The sequence below is a fragment of the Hyperolius riggenbachi genome, chromosome 12 (assembly GCF_040937935.1).
Source record: "Hyperolius riggenbachi isolate aHypRig1 chromosome 12, aHypRig1.pri, whole genome shotgun sequence".
Lineage (NCBI taxonomy): Eukaryota > Metazoa > Chordata > Amphibia > Anura > Hyperoliidae > Hyperolius > Hyperolius riggenbachi.
This window is the reverse complement of record NC_090657.1, coordinates 160,261,162-160,273,555: the sequence shown is the minus strand read 5'-3', so window position 1 is coordinate 160,273,555 and position 12,394 is coordinate 160,261,162. Positions and strand designations below refer to the sequence as shown.

Below are 12,394 nucleotides of genomic sequence, written 5' to 3'. Positions count from 1 at the left end.
TGGTTGTGCTTAGGGACCTTTCAATTGGTCATCTGTTGCTTACCTCTTCCCTTATTGGCTGACATCTGTCAGCCTGGTCTGAATGGTCAGCGCGAGTGCACTCCTATTCTATCTCAGGGCAAGCTCCTGCTTGTGTAGAGGGAGATCCCGTTTACAGTTTGTTTTTCAATAGGCACTTTCAATTATGTCACACATTAAATTCATTATAAAATATTAAAACTTGTACATGTTTTGTGTTTGCAAGTGTGAATGGGCCCTAAATAGACTGCCATTGCACGGAGACAATAAAACATTAAATCTACTTTGTAAACGTTTCAACATAAAATATATTTTAGGAGTAGGAGGATAGTTAGAATTGTTTATATTATCAATTTATTTTCACCTCGGGTTCACTTTAACCAGTTCACTCCCAAGTGGTTTTTACCCTAACGGACCAGAGCAATTTTCATCTGTCAGTGCTCCTCCCTTTTATTCCCTAATAACTTTATTAGTACTTATCACAACAAAATGATCTATACCTTGGTTTTTTTTGCCACCAATTAGGCTTTCTCTGGGTAGTACATTTTGTTAAGAATTTGTTTATGCTAAGTGCGTTTTAATGGGAAAAAGAAGAAAATAATGGAAAAAATTCATTGTTAATCAGTTTTCGGCCATTATAGTTTTAAAATTAAACGTTCTCATGTGGATAAAAACGACACATTTTATTTGCCCAGTTGTCCCGATTATTAATATATTATGTGGAAATATAGGTGTTATTTTTCTGTTTTGTTTTTTGTCCGGTCCATAATTGCAAGCCCCTATGTAGTAAAGTTATAGTAATATTCCCTCATAAAATATAGATTAAAAAAGATGACTCCCCAAAGCAACTATTTATTTATTTTTTTAAACTGATTTTTTTTTACAAGTGTTTTTTTTTTTTGGGGGGGGGGGGGGGCTTTGGAAGTGTAAGTAATTAATTTTATTAATATTGTAAATAAGTGTATGTATGTGCATGTATGTGTAATTTTACTTTTTGGCTACAAGATGGCGCTAGTGAACACTCTCCTGTTTTATAGGAAGTGTTCACTTTTTTTTTTTACATTTTACTGAACTGTGATGGCTTCCTGTCTTATGAATGGATGTGGCCGCTGATCGCGGGCATATCCATTCATTCCAGGCATTGCGATTGGGTAGAGGACCGCTTGTCCTCTTCCCCCATCACAGAACACAGAGTCCGGACGGGTAACGGCGGCAAGAGCAGCGCGCACACGTGCGGCGTGATGGTGGGAGCGAGCGACTTATTAAAACGTCCTGTTGCCGTTAACAGGCTCAAACAGGGCGTTTTAATTAGTCAGTTTGACATTAACTGGTTAAACAAAGTCTCATGACAATGGTTAGATCACTAAGGGTCCTCCCTGCTCTCAAGCCAGCTGCACCCATCGACAGCTTCGCCCAATCACTGATTCGCATGCTCCAGCCAGTACTCCCCATTTTTACTGCGTTAGGTCTGCCTTACATGTTTCACCATGTGACTCACTCTACATGTTTCACCATGTGACTCACTCTACATGTTTAACCATGTGACTCACTCTACATGTTTCACCATGTGACTCACCAGTGCCCCCTGGAAAATTGTAACAAAACTGGTGCAACAGTTGTTGATGTCAAGCAGAAGAATACTGATTGGTTGTTCTAAACATCTCTATGAATGTAGTTCTCATACACCATTTTTGCTCCATGTTTCTTTGCACTAATCTTGATAAGTGTGCTCATTAGTATTAGGAAGATGAGTGTCAACTTGATCATTTCATTGGTGTACAAAGGCCTTGAAGAGGTGTGTGTGAGGGGGGGAGACGGCAGGACTTTAAATTAAAGTTAATGCCAATATCTGTGTTCCAAAACAAATGCTGATAGTCTGGGAACAAAAACTAATATAATCTGTTCGTATATGTCTTAGAAAAGGTAATAATGCGAGTCTTTGTTCTCGGTATTTCAGCAGCATCTTGTAGCTTTTTCGCAGGTTGAGAAAATAATTGGTTGCAATAATCTACAAGTGAGCCGGTTGATTATTTCCGGGGGGGGGGGGGGGGGGGAGCTGTGAATGAAGCAGCTAATGTACTTTACATGATGTGGGATTTATTGTTTCATTGTGACTATTCCTGGCCAGGGTTATGTAGCAACCACCAACAAAGAGGAGCGGCGTTCTATACAATCGCTGGCCTTGTGGAAGTTCTGAAGGATTCAGAGCTTTCAGGGCTGGTATAGATGGAACAATGAGCTGTGAGGTCACAGAGGGGGGCAGGAGAGCTCGCAATCTGGTTATAGAGATGTTCTGAACGCAGGGGGGTAGAGGAATATCTCTCATTAATGGTCCCGCCTTTATACGCCATAAAACAGGTATGATGAGTAAGTGTTGCAGATTACCCCGCAGAAAAGCTGCAAAATAGAAGCAGGATTTCCACAGCAGGAGAGGTGATATTTAGAGGTGCGTTTTAACGGTGCTTCTAATCAAAACAGAACTAAAAATACAAGCTGTTATAACAGCCTATGGCTAGCTGAAAAATCCATTCTCCATCTGAGTAGCCAGTTGTTGATTACATTAGTATTCCCAACGCTAAAAGGTTCCGTCGCTCTTAAAGTGCCAGTCTGCGTACAATCAAAACATAAACAATGAAATGGGACCTTGTTTTCATTCACTTTTTCTCCTAAGATTCCTCCTGGGAGATAATTTTTCAAATTCGTTTTAAAATGACTTTTCAGCACTCTGCAATTGGAAAAGTACCAACAAGTAGGTGAAAAGGTACTGTCAAAATTATTATTATTATTTTATAAATTCTGAGCATTTTTTTGCTTGCTGGCGACTTAAAAGGCCTTTTATTGCTAAGGTGTTAAAATATCACCTAGGAGAAAACGTTGATGAAAAAGTTAATTGAAAAGGGGCCCGAAATGTTAATCTGTTGTCGTCAGTTTTATAGTGGTCAATGACGTTCTAAAATATAAAATAAAAATACTGTATATACTCGAGTATAAGTCTAGAAATTTAGGTCTGATTCACTAAATAAAAGTATAGGGGTTGACCTATACACGAATCACGTGTAACACTAAGCACACTAAGCACACTGAGTAATGTGTGTACAAATAGTGACATCCCATTTGCAGCAATTTCCTGTGTGGTAAGTGACACTTTGAGGACAGGAAATGCCAAGAAAACACAGATCAAAAAGTCCTGGTCACAGCAATTAACAAGGAAAGGAGCAGGGGGGAAATACTGGGCTGCATAAAAGGGAGTGAATAATTGCAGCACTTGGGGGCCTGGAGGAGTTACTGGATGCACTTAAAGGGAAGGTCCAAGCAAAATAAAAAAAAATGAGTTTCACTTACCTGGGGCTTCTACCAGCCCCGTGCAGCCATCCTGTGCCCTCGTAGTTACTCACTGCTGCTCCAGTCCCCCGCTGGAAGCTTGCCGACCTTGGAGGTCGGCCGGCAGCATTGCGTACATTTTTACGCATTCCCGCTAGTGCAGGAACATTAACACATACATTTTTACGCATTACTGGTTCAATGCGTAAAAATGTATGCGTATGTGTTAATGTTCCTGCACTAGCGGGAATGCGTAAAAATGTAAGCAATGTGGGTCGGCAAGCTTCCAGCGGGGGACTGGAGCAGCAGTGAGTGACTACGAGGGCACAGGATGGCTGCACGGGGCTGGTAGAAGCCCCAGGTAAGTGAAACTCATTTTTTTTATTTTGCTTGAACCTTCTCTTTAAGGGACAGGCGGGGTTAATGGCTGCAATACTTTATGCAGTCATTAACCCATTCAGGTTCCGTGGTTTTCACGTGAGAAATGTTCACCTCCCATTCATTAGCCTATAACTTTATCACTACTTATCACAATGAACTGATCTATATCTTGTTTTTTCCGCCACCAATTAGGCTTTCTTTGGGGGGTACATTTTGCTAAGAGCCACTTTACTGTAAACGCATTTTAACAGGAAGAATAAGAAAAAAATGGAAAAATTCATTATTTCTCAGTTTTCAGCCATTATAGTTTTAAAATAATACATGCCTCCATAATTAAAACTCACGTATTGTATTTGCCCATATGTCCCGGTTATTACACCGTTAAAATTATGTCCCTATCACAATGTATGGCGACAATATTTTATTTGGAAATAAAGGTGCATTTTTTTCCATTTTGCATCTATCACTATTAACAAGTTTAAAATAAAAAAATATAGAAATATTTCATCTTTACATTGATATTTAAAAAGTTTAGACCCTTAGGTAAATATTTACATGTTTTTTTTTTTTTTTATTGTAATGGTTTTTTTTTTTATAGTAAACATTTTATTTGGGTAGTTTTGGGAGGGTGGGGGGTAAACAATAGATTTATATTGTAAATGTGTGTTCATTTTAATTTATTTTTATTTTCAGTTGTAGTATTACTTTTTGGCCACAAGATGGCGGCCATGAGTTTGTTTACATGACGTCACTCTAAGCGTAACACACGCTTAGAGTGGCGCATCGGAGAGGGAACGGCCAGAAAAGGCGCAGCTTCCGAGAGAAGCTGTCGCTTTTTCAGCGGGGGAGAGGAATCAGTGATCGGGCATCATAGCCCGATACATTGATTCCCTGGCTACCGAATCCGCGGCCGGGAGTGCGCGTGCACGCGCGCGATCGGCCGCGGTAGCGCGCATGGTTCCTGGACGTAGTTTCTACGTCCAGGAACCAAAATAGGTTAACCATTCCTTGTCCCCAAGTGCAGCCATTAACTTTGCAGGGTAGACTTATACTTGAGTCAATAGAAAATTCCAGCTTTAGAGGGTTGAATATTGGAGTCGATTTATACACGAGGTCGACTTATATTCAAGTATATAAGGTATCTCCAAGTTCTCTTGACACCACAGTGATCTTGGGTAACAGTAGATGTTTACCATCCCCAGAATCAGGTAGAATTTTATTATAAAGGTGCCCACACATCAGTCGGTGTATGGGCAGATCGACCAGATCTCTTTCTAATCGAATCTGATCAATGAGGGATCTTTTGCCTGCCCATACATGGCAGACGGATTTCCAATAGACTTCAGCATGAAAAGCCTAGCATCGCCAATTCCACAGCCTGCTTAGCCGCCTTTAACCTCTCTGCTGGCGTGATTCCTTACCTCCGCCGTCACAGCCATGTCTACCATCACCGCGAGTGCCTGTGTCACCATGCGTGTATTATGACCTCACATGTGGCACTCGCAGTGACGGTGGACATGCCGTTGACAGCGGAGGAGGATAGGAGTCACTCCGGCATTTAGATGAAACTTTAAAACACTGCACACAGGCATAGGGGGACACTGTACACTTGGGGGGACGTTGTGATATTGAACCCCATTACCACCACGTACCAGATTGAGCACTTGTGAATGATATTTCCAGCATGTCCGATCGATCCTATTGACTGGGCGGACATGTTGCGGCACTGATTTACCTCGATCAGCCTCCAAAATCGCCTGATGTATGGCCACCTTAAAGGGAGTGTCCGAGCTGCATACAAAAAGGACATCTACTTGCCCGGCGCCTCCTCCTACCCCCAGCAGACGCAACGTCCCTCGCCACAGCTCCGCTCTCAGCCACTGGCTCCCAGTCCCCGACGGTGCAGAGGCCGGCTTCGCCTAGACGGTGCAGAGCCACTATTCCCTTTAACTGTAGTGACCCAGCTGATAAGATCATGAGTGTGTGGTACAGCGGTGCTGCGTGGAGTGAGCTGCTCGAGCAATCCATCTGTGAATACCAAACCTGTGCTTCTTTGTATGCCTTTAGTAGACATACATGGAAGTTGGAACAAATGTGAGTTTTAATTTTGGAATCATATAACTGCAATAAAAGTTTTTTATAGATGGTATTACGCTATGCGAAGGTGATTTATTTTTGCATGCACTGGAATAACGGAGGGAGAGGCAGGAACAAGACCCATTGGAGCCCAGACTAAACCAGACGGTCTGGAAGGATTAACATATAGGCATATGATCATTTTGTATGATCTGCATATTCTGTGAGTTTACCTGCAAGTGGTGTGGTGGTGGTGTATGATATGCGCTGATCTCCATGGAAATTGAATCTTAACTATTGGATTGGCGTATTGGAGCAACAATATAGATTGGCAGCAGGAATAATTGGACTTTTGTGTTTTTTTAATTTTGCGCAACAGGACTATTTTTAAATCTAAGCTTATCAGCACATCAATCACTTGGGTTCACATCCCAGATGTTATCTCAGGTAATTTGTGATGACTGCAAATCGTCCATGATGATTGCAAAGTATCAAGTGTGAACAAAAAATAGAAAAATCTTTAAGTGTACACTAATTTCTTAGTAAAAGCACACTTTTATCCCATACCACAAGTATAACATCACACTTACATTATGGGCCCATATGGCTTATGGACCCAACATAGCACGAGGGCATATAAACAGAGGTACACAAGTTACCTCGGCTGCCTTCGCTCTTTCCGTCTGGTTTTGCTTTGGCTTTGTCAGGGGCTCCTGAATTTACTACAGTTACAGTATATCAAATTTTTCTGCAGAGCATGATGGGAGCTCAGTATCTGAAGATCAGTGGGTGGCTCTTTATGAGAGGGTTACAATTTGTATACCAAGGCGCCAACAAGGATAAAAACGATTAAAATCCGTTTAAAAGGGGGAAGTTTGGTGGACTTACCTCCCTCAAAGAATAACAGACTAAAGAACGTCACTGTAAATCACGTGTATTACAATCTCCAAGGTGCAACGCATTAGACAGAGGCACTTGGCCCCAGTACAGACCCTATTTTGCGGTCTCCAGTTAATAGCCTGATGAAGCAGGATTGTGACCTGCGAAACGTGTTGCACCTTGGAGATTGTAATAATGTGATTTACAGTGACGTTCTTTAGTCTGTTTTTCTTTGAGGGAGGCAACTTCCCCCTTTTAAACTGATTTTGATCGTTTTTATCCCTTTTGGCGCCTCTGTATACAAATTGCAACCAGTCTAGTCCACCCTTGGTGGAGGGGTGTATCCCCATTTCTTCCTATCTACAGAGAGCGATTTCTTAAACCTGAGTAGAGTCAGGTCATAATTCTCCCCACCTGCCTTGCCAGTGGTTGCCTGTGTGGTGACCCATCCTTGTGAGTATAACTACTGATATTTTTAATTTTAAACTACACAATTGACTAAAATACTACACTATATTGGGGCTCTCGGTTCTTGTTCTTCGTTTTTAGCTTTATGAGAGAGTACTCAGCAGCACGGATGGTCATTATAATTCCACCCTAGTCTCAGCCTCAAAAAGATACAGGGGCAATCCTGTTTTTTCCACATGCAATCCCTCTTTCTAAATGGCATTATTTGAATGACAAGCAGAATTGTGTTAACTTTTACGTGCTACTACACAAGAAGCTTTCCAGTAAGTGTATATGTGTATTGTGCAGTCATTCAACTGTGGGCACAGTCTGCACTATTGGTTCTTGTATTCTCTCGCCCCTGCGTCCAGGAAGCTTTGGCCAACAGCTTTTGGAATGCAGCGTGGATTGCAGAGGTATTGAGGTGCATGTGCAGTAGGACAGGGCCCGCGGCTCCGGCTACTGTGCATGCCTGGGCTCGAGCATCTACAGCATGGCCAAGAATACAGAAGAGGAGCTGCATTCAGCAACCTGGAAAAGCAGAGCAGAGAGGGGAGCCTCAAAAGGAACCTGGTGCTTCCCTCGCTTTAGGTAAGTATCTACTTTTGCATCCACCTTCGGCTACTGAATTACACAACCCATTCAAAAAGGTGAAGTGAGGAGCACCTTAGCTCAAAGAGGTGTGCCACGACCCCGTCCCAGTGTCTCTTGGGATCACGGCAATCAAAAGTATAAATGGGTCGGCACCACCAAGTAGTAAATATAGCTCTTTTATTCCAGCAGTAACAGACGCTGTTTCGGGCTAACAAGCCCTTTATCAGCAGTTTGATAAAGGGCTTGTTAGCCCGAAACAGCGTCTGTTACTGCTGGAATAAAAGAGCTATATTTACTACTTGGTGGTGCCGACCCATTTATACTTTTGATTACACAACCCATTCAACATTCAACAGATTGAGGTTACTTTGAAATGCTGCATTAGATGTCAGTGTTATATAAATAAACAATAATAATATGGTAGGACATTAGACTATGACTATGGTAGGATTAGATTGTGAGCTCTAAGGACAGTCAGTGAAATGACTATGTACTCTGTACAGCGCTGCAGAAGATGGCAATGCTATATAAATACATAATAATAATAATATGGTAGGACATTAGACTATGACTATGGTAGGATTAGATTGGAGCTCCTCTGAGGACAGCAAGGGACATGACTATGTACTCTGTAATGTGCTGCAGAAGATGTCAGTGCTATATCAATACATAATAATAATATGGTAGGACATTAGACTATGACTATGGTAGGATTAGAGTGTGAGCTCTGAGGACAGCAAGTGACAGGACTATGTGCTCTGTAATGTGCTGCAGAAGATGTCAGTGCTATTATAATAATAATAATAATAATATGGTAGGACATTACACTATGACTATGGAAGGATTAGACCGTGAGCTCCTCTGAGGAGAGTCAGTGACATGACTATGTACTCTGTAATGTGATGCAAAAAAGATGTCAGTGCTATATAAATACATCATGATATTTAACTGACCATTATAATCCTCCTTATAAAATGTCTGTGAATAAGCAGTAAAGTCTGTAGTTTGATGATGATTTTGGTAATGCTGCCTTCCCTCTTAAACCACCTGTGGCCCGGCTTCTATAATGAAGCTATAACTCATGTTACTGTGGTTTCCTACATCACACTACAACCTTCTGCTGCTGAGTTTTATAGCGCATTAGAGACTGGTACAAAGATCTAAATGTTCCAGAACTCTGCACACCCCTGCAGTAACTCTGCCAAGTGAGAGCTCCCTCCATCCCTCATCCAACCGAGGTTGGTGGAGTAGATGTTGTGCCTCCGAGGCCATGCTGGGCACAGGTGGAGATGAGGAACACGTGAGTGCGATGGCACAAGGCCTTGAAAAGCAGCTCGCTACCAAGGCGATAGCGCGGTGAATGAAGGGGTTATTCAGCAGCGATAAGGTGTTGTGCTTTCACACATCTAGCTGCTGCTCTCCTGCTGACGGCTGCCACCTGGTAACCAAGAGCTACTAAATACTTGAGGTTTTATTTTAGCAGTTATTCAATAAACCTTTAAAGCACATTAGTCATCATGGAGGTGTGTGTTTTGTGAGCAAGGCCGAGATAAAAATGCATCCCGGAATTATTATGTGATAAAGTCTGGAGGCATCATCTAGTGATGATGGGCAAATTCAACCAAGAGACAGATTTCTCTCTGATCGAATCTGATTAGAGAGAGATGTTCAGTGTGCCCTTCCCCCGATGCCTAGTGCACTATACATTACCTGTCCGTGGCCGCCACTTGTCCACCACTGGCTACATGCTCTGTCCTTTGTCCATACACATGCCCCATGTGTATTTATACAGCACTGACATCTCCTGCAGCATATTACAGAGTACATAGTCATGTCACTGACTGTCCTCAGAGGAGCTCACAATCTAATCCTACCATAGTCATAGCAAAATGTCCTACCATATTATTATTATGTATTTATATAGCACTGGCATCTCCTGCAGCACCTCAACGACAGTTTAACTGCCAAAATAATAAGATACCAGCCAGCCTCCTTACTCACTTACGCACTAAATAGGCAGTTAGACTTAGCTACTGCCATTCAGGAAATGCTTTTGAAAACAACGAAAACCCTGAGAATCATCCATGAGGAGATTGACTAGTCCAAAACCTCTTGGTTCTGTCAGATTTCAACAGTTTACTTTTTTCGTTGGAGTGGTCCTTTAAACATCAACCAGAGCAAGTCTTTTTTTTTTTATTTCTGTCTCTTCCAGCTTAGAAAAGCAAGCCTTTGACTGCTACAATTGCTACAACAGCGTTTCCTGACACCTTTCCCTCATAGATCATAGCTACGGCATGTATTCTTCAGAGAGAGATTCCAGTACTGCCATTGGTTAATGCATCCACAGGGGAACCTCCAGCAAAGCCTGCAACAGAAAATAGGCCCAACGGCGGACTTTGATCTTCACCCTTATAACGATATCACCTGTGAAATCAGGAGAAGATTTTGTTTGCGGTAAACAAACCGATGGATGGGTAGAAGTCTGGAGAACTGGAGTCAGGGGGCTGCTAATGGAGCAGCTAATGCATTGTACAGAACGCAGAGCTTATTGTTTCTTGAGCTCTGTTTTGCGGCTGCAATCAACAAAGACAGGCAGCGTTTTCTACCACCGCTGGCCTTGTTGATGTTCTGGCGGATGCGGTGTGACTTGTGTTTACTGAACAATGAGTCGTGAACTCGGAGGAGGAAGAGCGAGAATGTTCAGTCTGGTTTTACGTGATGTGTAAGGAGAGCAAAGGGGGCTACCAAATGTCTCTGCCTAACGAATCAGCCTTTATTCGATGTAAAATGTGTTACAGGTTGCTCTGCAAGGAGGGAAAACAGGAAAGCTGGAAAATATAAACAGGATTTCCACAGCTGCTAACACGTTCCGAAACGTGACATATAAACACACAAAAAAATAGCTACAGTCAGGAAGATAAACAGTTTATTATCCATTCATTGTACCGTAACAGCTTTTACCTACGTACTCAATCGTTTGACTGCACAAAGCAACTCTTCAGTCACAGAGGTGTCTCCTTTGTCACAGAACTATAAACTCTTTGGTCACAGAGGTGTCTCCTTTGTCACAGAACTATAAACTCTTCGGTCACAGAGGTGTCTCCTTTGTCACAGAACTATAAACTCTTCGGTCACAGAGGTGTCTCCTTTGTCACAGAACAATAAACTCTTCGGTCACAGAGGTGTCTCCTTTGTTGATGGTGTAGTGAACGATTTTTCTTCCAATCAGAATTATCTGATTGCTCTAATGATTTTTCGCTTGAAATTGGATTGTTAGTGGCCACCTTAAAGGTAGCCACTAACGGTCGTAATTTCTAGCGAAAAATCGTTCGAGCGATCAGAAATTCTGATCGGATTGGCTGTAAATAATCTCCATTGGTGGACACAATCGATTATGAACGAGTGAAAAAAATGTCGCCCGAATGAATTTTCGTCGAACCAAAATTTAGATTTTCTTGTTGGTTGTGATAGATAGGAAGCAAAGATTGGTTCGTTGATGGTGTAGTGAGCGATGTATTACAATATTTCACTTCCAATCAGAATTTCTGATCGCTCGAACGATTTTTCGCTAACAATTGGACCATTAGTGGCCACCTTAAGACAAACTGAAAATGCTTGCCATAATAATGCCAGGTTTGCAAAGAGAGAAACAAGGTCTCCTTCTCTATGTAGGTATTATTGTGTTCTCCTGGAATTATTTGGGATTTATTATTTAGGTTCATAAATATTTAACTTTTTTTTATAATTTTGGTTCTGTACATTACCACAATGAAATTTTGCAGCTTAAGGATGGTTTTTTTCACCTGTATGGAGAACTCCTTTGACCGCATGTTGTCTGTTCACAGCAAAATCTTTCACATGCAAGCACCACACCTCAAATCAGCTCCAGGCTTTTATCTGATTAATTTATAATGACATAACGACAGACTTGCCCACAGCTGCCCATGAAATAGCCTTTGCGTCAATTTGAGAACCTGAAATGAAGGGATTTTGTTAAAAAAAAACATTAGTTGGCTCACATATTTATGCAGTTGTTTTGTTCACCCCACCAAATGAAAGTTGAAAACTGCACTGCAACTGCATCTGAGTTGTTTCATTGAAAATTAATTGTGGCCATGTACAAAACTAAAATAAGAAAAAAGTTGTCTCTGTCCAAATACTTATGGACCTGTCTACACCAAAAAATGTACTGTTGCCATGAACAACTGTTGTATACACCCTTTCAGTCCCATTTTTCACGGAGTTATACCTGGGACCCGGGAGGAATGAGGAGAGGAACGGATAATGCACAGAGGTATGTGGATCCAACATGAACTCTCTGCTCACCTTAGATATTTTTGCTTCTGGTGGTCAGGTGTGTTTTAAAGTGTACCTGAGGTGGATGCTATGGGCACAAATGGGACACAGAGGTATGTTCCCATCTAAAGGACATGCCTCTGTGTGCCCTCCGCGATGCTCTCTGTGCCCCCTGCTAATCTCCCAAACCTACCTGCCAACAAGTATTTTGTCTGCAATCTTATATGGAAGATGGTTCCTTAGCAGGAGAGGCACTCCTGCTTAACGCCCCTTCCCTGCCTCTCAGGCCATACTATTGGCTCTCCCTGCCCCCCTCAGGCCATCCTACTGGCTCTACCCCACCTTTCACCCACCCATTTTCCCTCCTCTGTGTTCTCTGTAC

At 42.0% G+C, this 12,394-nt stretch overlaps 2 protein-coding genes across 33 annotated transcripts in view; one reads left to right on the top strand and one right to left on the bottom strand.

The window, feature by feature from the left end:
- GATA5 (GATA binding protein 5) overlaps positions 1 to 12,394 on the bottom strand; it is a 2,064,317-nt gene that overhangs the window by 1,491,202 nt on the left and 560,721 nt on the right. The window contains exon 1 of one of the 32 annotated variants that reach the window (XM_068262915.1): positions 9,427 to 9,513. The exons of the other annotated variants lie outside the window; for them this stretch is intronic. The gene's annotated coding sequence lies outside the window, so the exon portion shown is untranslated. Of the gene's footprint in view, positions 1 to 9,426; positions 9,514 to 12,394 lie in introns of those variants that run through there. 32 annotated transcript variants of the gene reach the window in all.
- The window catches only part of NTSR1 (neurotensin receptor 1), a 280,712-nt gene that overhangs the window by 134,699 nt on the left and 133,619 nt on the right, over positions 1 to 12,394 (top strand). The gene's annotated exons all lie outside the window — the stretch shown is intronic.